The sequence below is a fragment of the Alosa alosa genome, chromosome 19 (assembly GCF_017589495.1).
Source record: "Alosa alosa isolate M-15738 ecotype Scorff River chromosome 19, AALO_Geno_1.1, whole genome shotgun sequence".
Lineage (NCBI taxonomy): Eukaryota > Metazoa > Chordata > Actinopteri > Clupeiformes > Clupeidae > Alosa > Alosa alosa.
In genome coordinates this window covers 9,407,455-9,423,227 of record NC_063207.1, presented here as the reverse complement: position 1 = coordinate 9,423,227, position 15,773 = coordinate 9,407,455, and positions in this window count along the sequence as shown.

Genomic DNA, 15,773 nt, shown 5'->3' with positions numbered 1-15,773 from the left:
CCTAGGCCTGATCATCCTAGGCCCAACGGTTCTCGAGATATTCACAGAGTCCGGCCTACGTCCTTTTGGGGGGCCAGATCAAAGTGTCCCGGGAATTGTTGACAGAAATTGACTGAATAAAAAATAAAAAAATAAATAAAATCCAGAAGAAAAAAAAAACTCTGACTAAACCTATATGACCGCCACTTTGTTAGTGCAGCGGTCATAATAATACAAGTCAAAGACCACTGAACAACTTCTTTTCAATGCCTGCCATTCAAAGCACTTTTGCTGACTCCCACATTCTCCAACCATCTCAGCATTCCGTCTTCTAACAATCACAACGTAGCATGAGGTCAAAATTGGTGCTTTTTTATGTTCCTGTAACTTGGCACATGGACTTGTACATTGTATAATGACATTTATTAGCGGTACTTGGTGGCCCTCACAAAAAGAAATCCGGAGGCCATAGCCAACTCCCCATTCCCTTCACCCTCTCTACTTGATGTCCATTAGTGCCATTGTTGGTAAATGGGGGTCCTCGGTTTTTGGACCTAGGTATTTTCAAAACTGTATGCGGCACTGGTTGCCTCGGCAACCATTAGGGTTTTTTATAATGGATTTAGATCTGAAAATGTTCAGAGCTCCAAACTGTACACAAGTGTACCAAGTTTCATCGTTTTATGGAAAAATTACTTAATTAGCATATATCATGTTCAGTAAGTTCAGTAAAACTGCCAAGTACAATTTTTGGCGTTTGACCTAGATGCACAAATGATGCCAATTTTGACAATGTTCCACCACTTGGATTTTCAAAAATTTCTATTGAACTTCAGCCGTGGATGTGGGCATGGGATAGCTGCAGTGTTCAACCACTTCTCCCACCCACATTTTTTTCTACTGGTTGGGGATTGAACTGGCAACCCTTCGGTTACAAGCCCAAGGCCCTAGCCAGTAGGTCACGGCTGCCCCTACAACCCCCTACTGACTTGCACAGTCGCTGTAGCTTTGTTTGCTTGTACTTTAATCGGCAGGTCTTTGCCCCATTGCTCCTGAGTGTGGCTTCTATGCCAGTCCCATCTAGTCTGTCAAGCTCTGGGAACAGAAACTAACATGTTAACTATTTTGATTAGCATTTCATGCTTGTGGTGAGTGTGGTCACTAACATGCTAACTTATTACATATTCTTTAAATAATAAATTATTATTTCTTGTAAATTGTTTTTTTTCCATGTTATTATTAGTAATAACAGAAGCACAGGTGGTTAAAAAAAAATGCCATGCAAAAAGGCTCAACAGAAGTGCTATGTTTACATTTACACCTGGAATGGTCAAACTGGTGTTCCAGGAAGAATGTGGCATCAGGGCAACAGCTGAGGACAAAATAATTTCTATTGGAATAAAACCGCATAATTGTGAACATGTAAATTATTGTAATGGAGAATAATGGGGGAAAATGTAATATTGATGCCACTGACCCCCAGATGTCAGTTACAAAATGGCTTCACGTCTAAAATTAAACCTTAGAGTTTACATGAGTAGCCTATTGATCGCTATTGTAGTGGAATGACATGACAAATGTGTGTGTGTGTGTGTGTGTGTGTGTGTGTGTGTGTGTGTGTGTGTGTGTGTGTGTTAGTTTCCACAGTTTCCACTATATGTGGAAACTATGAAAATGAACAATTGTTATGCTTATAAGCCTAACTATATTGTTTTCATATAAGGTACAAAACATGTATGTAAACATGTAAAAAATGCAAAATATAGCAACCATGGCATGTATCAAAATAAACTACAGTATTGTGTATTTTATAAACAGAAAAACATTATTTTCTTCATAGAAATATAGGGCAAAGTGACATCACATATTTCCACTCTAAGCAATATTTGATCGTATGATAATATTTGAAAGGTCTTCGGCACAATGCGCATCTGCTTTAAAAAGTTCTGAATGGGGAGTATTCAAGCCCATTCAAGACAAATCTATTGTCAAGGGAGCAAAAGTCATCAATTTTGTGTTATCAAATCAGAGAGTAACAAAAACTTGAAATGCCTGTATCCATTTAAAGTTTTACATATAGGTGACATGGTCGTTGACACAATTTTTATCACCTTTATATTTTTGTTGATCAGGCTTATAGATTGTGTTTTCTGCTGAATCAGAGGAGACAAATGAGAAATCCATATTTCCCTTGCTGTGTCTCATGCATGGGCAAGAAGTGTATACCGTTTACAGTATATTCTGTATTTCTAAAAATTTATAGAAATACTGGGTGCTACATTGTTTTTATACAAATCTACATAATGATGGTTCATCAGTGTGTTTCACTAATTCACGGATTGGGATAAATGCAGAGACCAAATTTCCCTCACAGGATCAAAAGAGTATATATACTATACTATACTGTTACAAAGTACTTTATTGTATTTGAAATACATATTTGAAATACACCCGTCTGTGACAGTATGGCATCTGTCATTACAGTTGAGTGAATTTTGATATTGTGGATCCATCTACATGTGGATTGTGCATGGAAAATATTTTCATGGAAGATACCACCAAGAGCCCTTAGATATCATTTAGTTTGTCGCCACTGAAAAGCCATAGTTGTAAACTTTGTGTGTGTGTGTGTGGGGAAGTGTCACCAAGGTAATGCAGCAGTGTTTTGAGTTGCATGTGCTTCACACTATGTACAGGCAAACTGCTAAGAGAACGCAGAACAACAAAACATTAGATGATCTAATTATTATTTAGACCCAAATGACAAGAAGCAGTGAGAGAGAGAGGGGGTAGAGAGATAATCTGTGTTGGAAAGAGAAAGAGACTCTGGCCAGTATAGGCTATTACAAAGGTCACAGAAGAGCTGCTATGAGTCTGTTGTTGATTTAAAATCAGCCTAACAGCAGGGGCATACTTGAATATTTAATGCAAAGCCTAATCCCATGGCTTGTAGCGGTGACTTGTATAATATATATGAAATGCATATATCATAGGAATCATTTGTTAGAATAATGAAACTAACCTCATTATTTTCTCCATTGTAGTCACAGCATGTGCGGGCAGTTAATGACAGGTTGGAAACTATCGCTGCATGAAAATTACTCGTTTTAAGCAGTCGTATAGGACAAGGCCCGTTTCATGTTTTTTTTTAAAGCCTCACGGCCTGGAAAAATATCCAATCCCTCCAAAAGAGGGCGACAGAATCTTTATTATGCGAAACAACTAACTGTGGCCCTCTTCCTTCGTCTCCCCCTCAGGCGTGAGCGGTATAGGACTACATTCACAATGGTGTCGAGGTGACATTAGAGTTGACCAACATTACCCGTCGAATGAATAACAACAAATCCCCATAAATAAAAACAAACTTGCACAATGAATAGGCCTACCGACGAATCAGGGAAAATGTTTATTAAACAATTTAGGACATCAATCGATTGAGTCCTTTAAGAGGACAGGCTGTACGCCTATTAATGGTGTAGGCCTATAATAGGAAGTGAGAACGTTTTCTTTTATTGGTGGGATCCAGCACGCCTTACTAAGTGCAGAACACTTAAAACTTGCAGCGAAAATGCAGCAGCGAGAAAGAGAGGGTTTACGAAAGGTCATTTTTATTTAATCTAGATGGATTCTACTATTTTTTCCTCCCCTTGTGCATAACACACTGCGCACATTAATCTTGCCCTTTATCTGAACTGGGGAGAATTGAAAAGGCTTATCCGGCGCGCTGGCCGCGGGGCGATGCGCACGGGCCCCTGTATTGCACGCGCTGGCCCCAGTGTGAACACCGAAGCCATTTCAGTCCCGCGTGACCAACCGGTGTAACCTGCCACAAAGGGAAATGAGAAAAGAGAGGGAGAGAAGAGGAGAGAGGCAAAGAAGGAAGGTGGAATGGAGTAAAATGAAGAGTTCAATTGGGCAGCGATGGAAATAAATAGGAGCCATCGATGATAAGACACACGCAATTTCCTCATCTATTTAACATTCATTGAATTGAATAATCCGCCCTTATTATCGTAAATAGTCTGCATATTTACCTTGAATATGCTAATTTATGTTTGCTTCGAGCGGTTGCGGACTTAATTTTTTCATCAGTATATGCATATCTCTCACCAGACCTCATATATACATATAGGCTAAGCTATAAGATAGAGAAATAGACAGAGAGAGAGAGAGAGAGAGACAGTATCCTTTGTCTTTGACTGCTTATTGTTTCTTTGTCGCTGCTTGGCTCTTTCTGCCTGAGGCCGCGTCAGTTACATTTCAATCAGTAGATTCATTGGAAAGTCATTACCGAAAACTAGGCTCTCATAATTGGCTGTCACTTTGCATAGGAGCAGCTCGTGGCCTCTGGGCCGAACCGCAACGTGTTATCTTTTACGCACGCTAAAGAAAAAAATAAATGCACAATTTATCGTTTATCTTTTTAGGGGAATGCATTAACAAGTTAAATGTCATTCCCCTGCGTCCCGCCCTGTTAATCCCCTTCCTGTTGCTTTTAGCCTCAGAGCCTTCCCTAACATTCTGATATTTTCCAAAGGAACGCACTTGCTAGCAGGGATGATTCCGCTCTGGGCTTCGTGGGGCAAGGTCCATGCACGTCGTAATTTGGGGTTTCTAACATGTCAGGAAAGTCATTTCTTAACCTGTCGATCAAGTGTACTGTGTTTAGAGGATCCATCAGTGAACTCTGTCTCTTGCTCTTCCTCTCTCAGAATTGGCTTCCTCGCACTCATGATCAAATGTGTCCAATTAAAGATAGAGTGTAAAGTCTGTGGGCTGTTATTTTAGTTCAGAAAACATTCCAGGTTACTGTAGCCTGCTATGGAAAGAGTTTGAAGTGTGTTGGTGTTATGCCAGTTTATGTCTTTAGAGCACGTCTCAAGGCTTAATATGCAGCGAGCTCCGGTATTTGTCCAAGAGTGTCGTTAATGGTCGGTAAATATCAGAGAATGGGAGAGTGAATGCTACATGAAGACATGGACGAAATCAAACAAACCGTTTCAATCACCACGACATCCATTCCCATTCGTTTAACGGATTACCTGAGCGTTGAGCAAAGGACATGACTCAAATGACACGTCTGGCATTCAAAACCACTCGCTCCCACGGTCACCGACCTGTTTATACACGAATCAATCAGCATCAGAAACAGGGAAACCCGGCAGTTCGCGGGCGCCGAAGATTAGTGAGGGCTCGGGACGGTTTGGGGGTCACGCGTGTTGACAAATAACCTAAAAATCTCATCGATGAATGCGCACAGCGCTTCGCCTTTGGCTTTGATATTGGGAGGGTGTCCGCGACGCGGGTCGACCTCTAAATAAACAGACTGCATCAAAATATGCGGCCGGGGTCCGCTCGATGAGTTCAATTACAAACGCGCACCACAATGCAGTTTATTATTGGGAAGTAAAAAGAACATTTGTGACAAACGACACTCCTAAACGTCTCATACATTATGGCCAAAGAACTTTAATTGGTCTAGGCAGCCTACGGGCTTTCAACAGGCAACAGTAGCCTAGCCTATGCTATTGGAAAGAAGATTCATAATGACTTAAATTTCATGTCGTTTTTCATTAGCCTAACACATTTTATAAATGACATTTTAAAACTGAACTCGTCAAAATGTGTTATCTGACAGGGCTTGGCAAAAAGTGTGTGGGTGAAGAAAAGTTCTTGTTCCCGAAGACGACATAAAGAGAAAATTGCAAATCAGCTCCAGCTCGTCTATAAACTTTATTTATTTATTTAGCTATTTAGTGTTCTAATCTAATTAAACGGACCTCGGGGCGCGAGCTAAGTGAATGATGTGAAAATTCAATCACGGGGCTTTGTGATTGGAGGCTACCTCGCGCCAACGGAGCTGCACCGAAGCAGGGGAGAAAGTTATTTTCTAGTTAATGGCGTTATTATCGTGAGTAGGCGACAAAGTCAATGTGAAATGGCAATCTAAAGAGTTGTTCCTATAGTGTCCCTTTCCTCTAGCAACGTGACGACACTGACGCGGAAATTGCCTTTGCAGTGGTAATTGTTCTTCACTAACAGGACGCGGACTTAATTAGCCAAACGGGCTTTGTTTGTCGTTTCAAAGGAATGACTCTAAAGAGTCCATTAGTAGGCCTACACAAATTTTTACCTGGCAAATTATATATATTTCTTTCCATTAATGTCTGAAGTGGTATACACTGAATAGGAAGAGGTAGGCATATCTGTTTCTGCATTGTCTCTATGTCCTCTGTTTGAATAGAGAGAAAGAACTTTGGAGAGTGAGATGTGGTTCATAAATACTCATTCACATGGATGATCATGTACAGAAGATATCATGGGGTCAAAGGTCACCAAGATTAGCTTACCCAGAAGTCTCAACTGTGGGTGGGTGCACACAATGATCTTTTGCTACTGTGTCTATCTTGAGGTCAATCGCCATGGCCACCTCATGGTCAAGGGGCCAGACCATACACAAAAGCTCTTGACCCTGATGTGTGGTGTCTCTGTCTGAGCACTGAAGAACTGTGCCCTTGACGTGCCCTTGGGTTTTTCAATCTGAGCCATCTGGACCTCTCTGCTTTATCAGCACCAAGACATGAAAAGCAACAGACTCAGTCACCCCCCCCATCACAAACACAAACATAAACAAAGTCACAAGCCAAAAATGCAAACATTTCCCATTGGTTTATTCATTACCTACTCTCTCTTTCTATACATCTGAGAGGGACAGGATCACAGAAAGACATGAATGCTCACTGGATATTAAGGGGAGATAGATTCAGTTCATCTCCACTTTATTTGAAGAGTTCCTCACACAAAAGACACCATCACAAAGCACCTCTTACAGACCCTAAGCCATGAGGTTGTCTGCGCAAACATTGTGTGAAAGAAGTAGCGAAATCACCATGTTCAAATAATGGCATTTTTATGGGAATGTCACCCAAAGGGGGCAGCCATCTGCCAGAATTCCTGGGTACCGAATGTGTTTAAGAGCTACTCTATCCCATCGAGATTTTATTTGTAGAGACTTCGGTAACTCAGCAAGCATACTTACTACTTTCCTGACCTTGGATTTTAGGTCAGTTGGAGATGATCATGGTATAGAATAGACACACACAAACAGACTGACAGACACACACACACACACACACACACACACACACACACATAGACAGACAGATACACACATATAGACAGACAGACAGACACAAACACACAGAGACAGACAGACAGACAGACAGACAGACACACACACACACACACACACACACACACACACAAATACATGTAAACTCACAGATGTGGAATTGAATGAGTGTCAACACAAATGGGCAGCATCTCAGGGTCATGACTCCTGGACAGAGCCAACCTCCATCGAGTCCAGCCACTCAACAAACATTCTCATAACCTCCAAAGCAGCTCTGAATAATCCACACACACACACACACACACACACACACACACACACGCCACACATTTCACACACACACACACACACACACACACACACACACACACACACACACACACACACACACACACACACACACACACACACACACACACACACACACACACACACACACATTCACACACACAATTTCCCCCCAAGGGCAGTGAGGGCTTTTCTTTTCCACCTGTAGGGGTTCAATCAAAGCAGCTTTACAAACCAACATCGCCAACACACAGAATAGCTCTTCAGTGAAAGAGCCATACAGACACAAACCCACCAAAAAGCCTAAACACACATGGAATTAAAGAGGCTTACACTGTTCTCAGCTCCCCCAAGGGAGATCAGACACCAGGGGGTCGCTCCCCCAAATTTAGACCCAGGATTCATAGGCCTCTGTGGGGGACAAGGTCAATTTAACAAGCTTAAAGCACGCATGTCCCTCTCTGTTGCTTTTACCTCTTTGCTCCCCGTCTGTCTTTATTCATCTCTCTGTTCTCTTCGTCTTGCTCTCATCACCCCCCCCCCCCTTTTACACACACAAGCTCCCCCTTCACCCCACCCAACAATAATTGGTTGCTATCAAAGCCAATTGGCGTCAAAACAAATCTCCTTAGTGATGGCCGGGGTTTGTTGCTGGGGAATTGAGGGGGCGTCTCCTGGGAACGTGCTGGGTTCAGAGGTGAAGTCTGTGGTTGTGGAGAGTATGTGAGTATGTGTGCATTTATATGTGTGTGTGTGTGTGTGTGTGTGTGTGTATTGGAGAGAGAGAGAGAGAGTAAAAGACTGAGACTGACAGAGACCAACATAAGGAAAACAGCAGCAGGTGGCGACAAACCAAATGAAATGGCAACTCAGTGCATATGACGGTAATGAAGTCATTCAGCATGGTGATGTGGGGCCCGCAGGAGAATGGTTTGTGCCTGCAAGAACAGGCCTTCAGCCCACTGGGGACACACAACCACAAGAGGCACCATGGAGGATACATATATTCATCCAAGTATTTTTTTTTACTAATTCATATAAAAAATAGTTTTCATTATTTGAATCCATTGATTTATCTATTTGCTTGTAACATTTAACTTGTTTTACTTATGTATATAATATGCAGGAGTAAATAGCCTTAATTCACAAAGTAGCTATTGCATATTAGGGGAAGTAAATTAAATTTACTTAAAGTTAAGTAAATATATGGTACAGCTGATGGCTTTTAAAATGGAATGGATCAGAAAATATATATTTTTTTAAAACCAGCTTTCATTCCTCAGAATATATAGGTTTACACAGAAGCACCTAAACATTGCCTTTCCACATATATTTTCTAACGTTAGGGCCGTCATTGTTGGCTGTCATTTTCTGATTTTGAATACACAAATAGCTTGTATCCTTACAAAACTTGTTTTTTAAAAAAAATAAAACTTGACACAACAACCCCCCACACACACACACCACACACAAAACACAACTTCTTTTTGATATATCACATTCAAAGAGGAAGAGTCCAGTGATTTCTTCAGACAGACATCAGAGACTCATTTTTGTAAAGTGGAGCCTCTCTGATGTGTCCGACGCTTTTGTCCACAGCCTATTGAGCACTGGAGGACTCACTCGCTGCCTCTTTTATCAGATGATTGACAGGTGACGAGGTCAGTCCACAATTCTTTCCCACAAATGGCTTCCGTGCGCCGTTTAGCAGATAATTAAAATCTAACCCGACTTAAACCAGGCAGGGGAGAGCGGTGGTCCCCGAGCTGGTAAGCTGAAACCGCGCACAAAGCCCAGAGAGCCAGCAAACAAGCGGACTGGAGACCAGCTGTGCCGTGCATTCTGCACCGCGGAGACGTCCCGCGATCGTGGCACCGTGCACTCAGTGAAGAATTCATGTCACGTGCTGTTTGGACAAGTGTGCATGCATGCACGCACAAAGCACACACACACACACACACACACAGGAAGTGAATCTAAACCTAGACGGAGTCAAAATATTTGGGTTCTGGGTAAATCCGTTAAAGCACTAACAGCAAAAGAGGCTGTTCTCAGCGCATACAACTGAACCACTTCTTCCTTTTACAACCACATTTAATAAGAACAGGAGGAAGAGAGAGAGAGAGAGAGAGAGAGAGAGAAGAAAGTAGAGAGGAGGAGAGAAGAAGAGAGTGAGTGACAGATTGGACATAAATCACAGCTGTAGGTGACTGACACACTCATTGTGTTGTGTAAGAATGAATAGTGTGTGTGTTGTATGAATGAATGTGTGATGTGTGTGTGTGTGTGTGTGTGTGTGTGTGTGTGTGTGTGAGTATGAGTGTGTTTGTGTGTGTGTGTGAGTGTGTGTGTGTGTGTGTGTGTGTGTGTGTGTGTGTGTGTGTGTGTGTGTGTGTGTGTGTGTGTGTGTGTGTGTGTGTGTGTGTGTGTGTGTGTGTGTGTGTGTGTGTGTGTGTGTGTGTGTGTGTGTGTGTGTGTGTGTGTGTGTGTGTGTGTGTGTGTGTGTGTGTGTGTGTGTGTGTGTGTGTGTGTGTGAGTATGTGTGTGTGTGTGTGTGTGTGTGTGTGTGTGTGTGTATGTGTGTGTGTGTGTGTGTGTGTGTGTGTGTATGAGCATGTGTGTGTGTGTGTGTGTGTGTGTGTGTGTGTGTGTGTGTGTGTGTGTGTGTGTGTGTGTGTGTGTGTGTGTGTGTGTGTGTGTGTGTGTGTGTGTGTGTGGTTCTTTTGTGTGGAATTTCATTATGTTGTGCTCGTCAGGCACTGATCCCCGATTAGGGATCTAATAACGCAGTTTAGACTCTAAGTGGTCTATTTGCACTCTGGTGCTTGGAACAGAATTCTGCGTGTGTGTGTGTGTGTGTGTGTGTATACACATGTCTCTTGGCCTTGATGCTCGATTTGTGAATGTCAGCCGCCAGTTTATGTTTCTCTCTGTATTTAGCAAGTGTTCACAAAGTGTTTCTATGCAACTGTTTGCTCTGATGATGAATGTGCATTCAAACAAATAGGAAATGTAAGAAACACAGATGTACACACTCACACACACACGCACAAACAAACACACAAACAAACACACACACACACACACACACACACACACACACATGGTGGTGGTGACATGATTATCCAATGTGTGGCACTGGCCTTGGCCACTAAAGCAGGAATTCACTAAAGAGTGGTGATGGACAGCACAGCCCTAAGAATAGCACATGATAATTAGGTCTGGATTATAAAGATCAAGATCATTCTCTCTCCCTGTCTCTCTCTCTCTCTCTGCTACTAATTTTCAGCCATATCTTAATAACAAAGCTTTAAAATATGGGCGTTTGCAGAGCAGAACTCTCCAGGCTCACTGTGCCGGTTTTGTATAGTATGCCTTATCTCATGTTAGAAGACATGTGGATGACTTACTGCAGTGATCTTAAAAACCAGCAGGGGGAGCTCACATCAACCTTCTAAATGGAGAAATGGGGGGGTCACACTGTCACACTGAAGACGGTAATTGTCTGATATCTGGCATTATAAGAAACATGCTGGTAGGATACTCTATGGTTAAGCAATTTCTATACCAAACATTAGTTGGACTAATGTTGGACTACTTTTTGCACCTTCACCATGACACTCACTCTCTTGAGCACCTTACCATACACACAGAACTACAGGACTACTGTTGGACTACTTTTTGCACCTTCACCATGACACTCACTCTCTTGAGCACCTCACCATGCACACAGAACTACAGGCCCTGTCACTACAAGCGTCTCATGCTTGATCACCCTCAAGCACACTGGATTTTTTACATTTATTTATATAGTATATTTAGTATTTAGTTTTGTTAGTTTTTCTTATCTCCTACTGTCTCTATTGTACAGTGGAGTTTGGTTATATGTTTATACTTATACTTATATTTACCATTTCTGCTGTAAGTGCATGTTGTGTGTGATGTCTGTATGCTACTGAGACCCCCCTGAATTTCCCCTCGGGGAAATAAAGTATCTATCTATCCATCTATCTATCTATCTATCTATCTATCTATCTATCTATCTATCTATCTATTTCTATCAAAAAAATGTATACTGACATAAAAAGTTTACATTAGAATACATTAGAATTTCAGCCCAAAGTTGGAGACCATGTAGAATGTGTGTGTGTGTGTGTGTGTGTGTGTGTGTGTGTGTGTCATTGCGTGGAATTTCACTAAGTTGTGCTCGTCAAGCACTGAAACACTTGAAATTCACACTATCATCACAAAACAAAACACAAACACACACACACACACACACACACACACTACAATGTATTCAGTGAGTAATATGGTACTGTACATTGGTATTGTGTGTGTGCGTGTGTGTGTGTGCATGTATGTGTGTGTGTGTGTGTATACTAATGTAAAATCCTGATTGTTGTGCTTAGTTTTCCATATTTACGGTGAGAAGCTAAGATAATGACTACACTGCCTGACTCCCACTCTCCATGACAAGTGAGAGCAGCAGGAGAAACAGATTTCAGTGTCTGATGGGGAGAAGTGCCTTAGGTAATGATGATATTATATTGCCAACATATATATGGAAGGCCATGGAAGCTGTAAAATTTTCTGATGATCTGCAAGGTTTGCAGACTCCGTAGTTAGGAGACTGTAGTAAAAAATCAGTATTCAGATAGAGAACAAGACGACTTGCATAGACACTTGTTTGCCTCCCCTCTAGGCTAATCTGAAGTCATTATTTTCAAGTATTCCAAATATTCTCATCTTCTATGCGTGGTATCTGGGAGTAACATTTCATACATTTCACCTGTAAAATTTCATGCATTTCTGTGTATGAAAGGTACTGTACAAATAAAGCGTATTAAATTGTTATTATTATTATTATTATTATTATTATTATTATTATTATTATTAGCACTCAACCAGAATATGTAGTCTCTCCACATATCATGGCACATGGCTAGTCTTTGATGAATAGACAGTCTAGGTGCCATATAAGGAGATTTTACTTGAGATTCACCACGGTTCTCACCAGGTTGCATCACTGCACTATATCTAAAGGAACACAGCGCAGTTCTTTTACCTTAAAATAAAAGCATTCTGATGCTACTGACATATAATATGAAGTCTCTGACATTGCCAATGCACATCCTAATTCCTGAACCCTTGATATTGCTCTGTGTAACTTTTGAACTGTGTTGATCGGGTAGGATTGTGACCCTTTCAGTCAGTTTATGACTAAACTGACGAACTGGGTGTCATCTTATGCTAAATGGCGTTGAATATTGATGCCAAGGAGAACAGATATCAGTTTCCACTGTGTTCCTTTAAGCTTCCAAAATCAATGCAAAGTGCTATAGCTGTCCAAACCCATGTCTATGGCACAGTATCTATCTATCTATCTATCTATCTATCTATCTATCTATCTATCTATCTATCTATCTCACATGTATCAGAGAAACCCATCTAATTACCAAACATCCCTTCAACAAACTCATAGGAGAAAAGGACTTCTTACTCTGATGGAATAGAAACTTCATCAACTGCATGAATGTCAAAATATTCAAAGCTCAGAGATCCATCTGGTAGTATCAAAGTCCTTTTAGGCAAGTCCCTCCACTCGGTGGCCATATTGCAATGCTTTTTGGGCACTTATCAGGATCTATTTCGGCAAAAGTATGTGTGCGCAAGGCTTCATGACACCAACCTTGCTCCAGCTGTGAGATCACAACACATGATTGGCAATGTCTTCACAACACAACACATGATTGGCTCAATGTATTCACAACACACCACATGATTGGCTCAATGTATTCACATGTCGACGTTTTGCCCTGGAAGGGGTGGGATATGTGTAGACAACTGCCATATTACAAACTAACCCCATGCATTTCTATGGAGGATTTTTTGAGTGCTGTGTCTCTTCATTAGAAAGTCTCTGGTAGTATGCCTCTGACCTGTCTGTGTGGTGATCCCTTCAATCCTCTGGGGGAGCCCAAGAGCAGATGATGGAGAGGCGGAGCAGTGGGATCTGTGCTGCCTGAAATCACCAGAGTCTGGACAGAAAACCTCTTACATCTGGTGGTTGTGAGCACTCTAGGGACCTGTAACAAATCGATGAAGGACAAATAAAGAAATTCTATCAGAATTTAAAAGGCATGCATTTTCTTTGCTTCTGTCATATAGTGTCAAAATGTGTGTGTGTGTGTGTGTGTGTGTGTGTGTGTGTGTGTGTGTGTGTATGTGCAGCTGATATTACAATTCTTGAATTTCCCCTGGGGATCAATAAAGTATCTATCTATCTATCTATCTATCTATCTGATATGGCCTCCATTAATGGAATTCCAAGAAACTTGACATACATTCAGAGGGTGTCAGTGTGTGTGTGTGTGTGTGTGTTTTGTCTGTTCTGTTGTTGTTGTATCTGCAAGTGGTGATGTTACATAGACAAACAAAAACACATGATTTCTTTGTAAAAAGTGCCCTTTCGGACTCCCTCAAGAATGCACCTGAATTGCACACAGCCAAAGCAAATGGAAAACAAGTAGACCTAATCTTTATCATCCTAGTAATTCGTCATCTTTAGTGTCAAACTCCTTCTCTGCATTTAGTTATGACTTGTCCATTGCTGTGCAGTACGCTGTGATTCCCAACATACATCGCCAGGAGAAAAAACATGAGTGCTGGGTTTGTTTTGGAATCAGTCAGCTATGCATATCTCCTTTCCATATCTTTGGCTTTGAATGTTTTTTTTTTTTTTTTTTTTACAATCTTCTTGTGGTGGTACAGGGTCTACATGGAATGCAAGATTGCTTTTTTTTTACTGCACTTGGGTTATGAAAGCTGACAGGGCTATTTATTTCATATTTATAATAATAATTGTTGTTTCTTTTGAGAAATTATTTTTTTTGTGTCTGTGTTTGTTGAGTTGTAGTTGGTGATGATCTTGCCTTGATTATGTTTTCTAAATCGTTACGTCTGCAGGAGAAGATAGGATGAGTCATCTTAGGCCAGGGATCAGCTCAGGTATCTGATGCTGGAAAAGGAGCTTCATGCCAGTTTGCCCTATCTTAAAGGTGATGGATTGAACCATATTTTCAGCAGATTACAACACCTTTTCTTTGTGGAAGAGAGATCTTGTTAAAGGAGATCTAAACCATACCTTATATGATGGGAGGATGTGCAAAATTAATATCTTAGTGTGTAAAATTTAAACATATTGAAATAGGTCTAGGATAAATGCAGTCATTTTTATTCCATTTCTGCACACTCAGCTGCGCACCAGATTGCTGGCTTACCACAAGGAGTGGGGTAAGCAGTTAGCATGCAGAGCACAGGTGTGTCATCTGCTTTCATGTGTTTTTGTTTTCTGGAGAGTCAAAATACTGGTCTCCCTCTGTTGTTTAGGAACAATTCTGCTTCCGGAAATTTAGATCAAGTGATAATATGATAGTGACAAGCAGATAACCTCCATGGCTGATATGTTACCTCACCAGGGAAGAAATTTTACACAATGTCCCATAAAATGAAATTCTTATTGTTGTCTGACTGGAGAATAAGAGTATTTATTATGACCGCCGCGCAGCGAAGTAGGTTTAGTCAGATTTTTTTTTTTTTTTTTTTTCGCATGTCCAAATTTCTGTCAAGGATTCCCGGGACACTGTAAGACCGGGGTACACGAAACTTGGTGGGCATGTAGCCCCACATGGATAGCATGGAACCTCCTGTTTTCGTTTTGATCTGTAGCCCCCCCGCTGGACTGGATCCCCCGAAAGGAGGGTAGGGCAGACACAGTTTTCTGTGAATATCTCGAGAACCGGAGGGTTTAGAAGGACCATTTTTTTGGTATGTTGATCTCAAAGGGCCATGTCAACCCATTCCATAACCACTCATTTCATGTATAGCGCCAACTAGTTAAACACAAAAATGTAAAAATGAGGTGTTGTAATCGCAGGTATCTGTGACCTAACATAGTCAAAACTGCACGAAATTGGATGTGTAGGATCATTATGACACCTTCTGAATGCACGCCAAGTTTCGTGGAATTCCATTCATGGGGGGCCACACAATAAATTAATTTATGTTACTATACACCAACTGGCCTGTAGGTGGCCGGAGACAGTTTTCTGTTAATATATCTCGAGAACCGTAGGGCCTAGGAGGTCCACCTTTTTTTTTGTATGTTGGTCTTAAGGAGGCATGTCAACCTATCCCATTACCACTTATTTCATGTATAGCGCCACCTAGTTAAAAATTAAAAAGCAAAACATTAGGTGTTTTCATCACAATATCTCTGGCTGACATGGTCAAAACTGCACGAAATTGAAAGTGTGGGATCATTATGACACCCTCCGAATGCATGCCAAGTTTTGTGGACTTTCGTTCATGG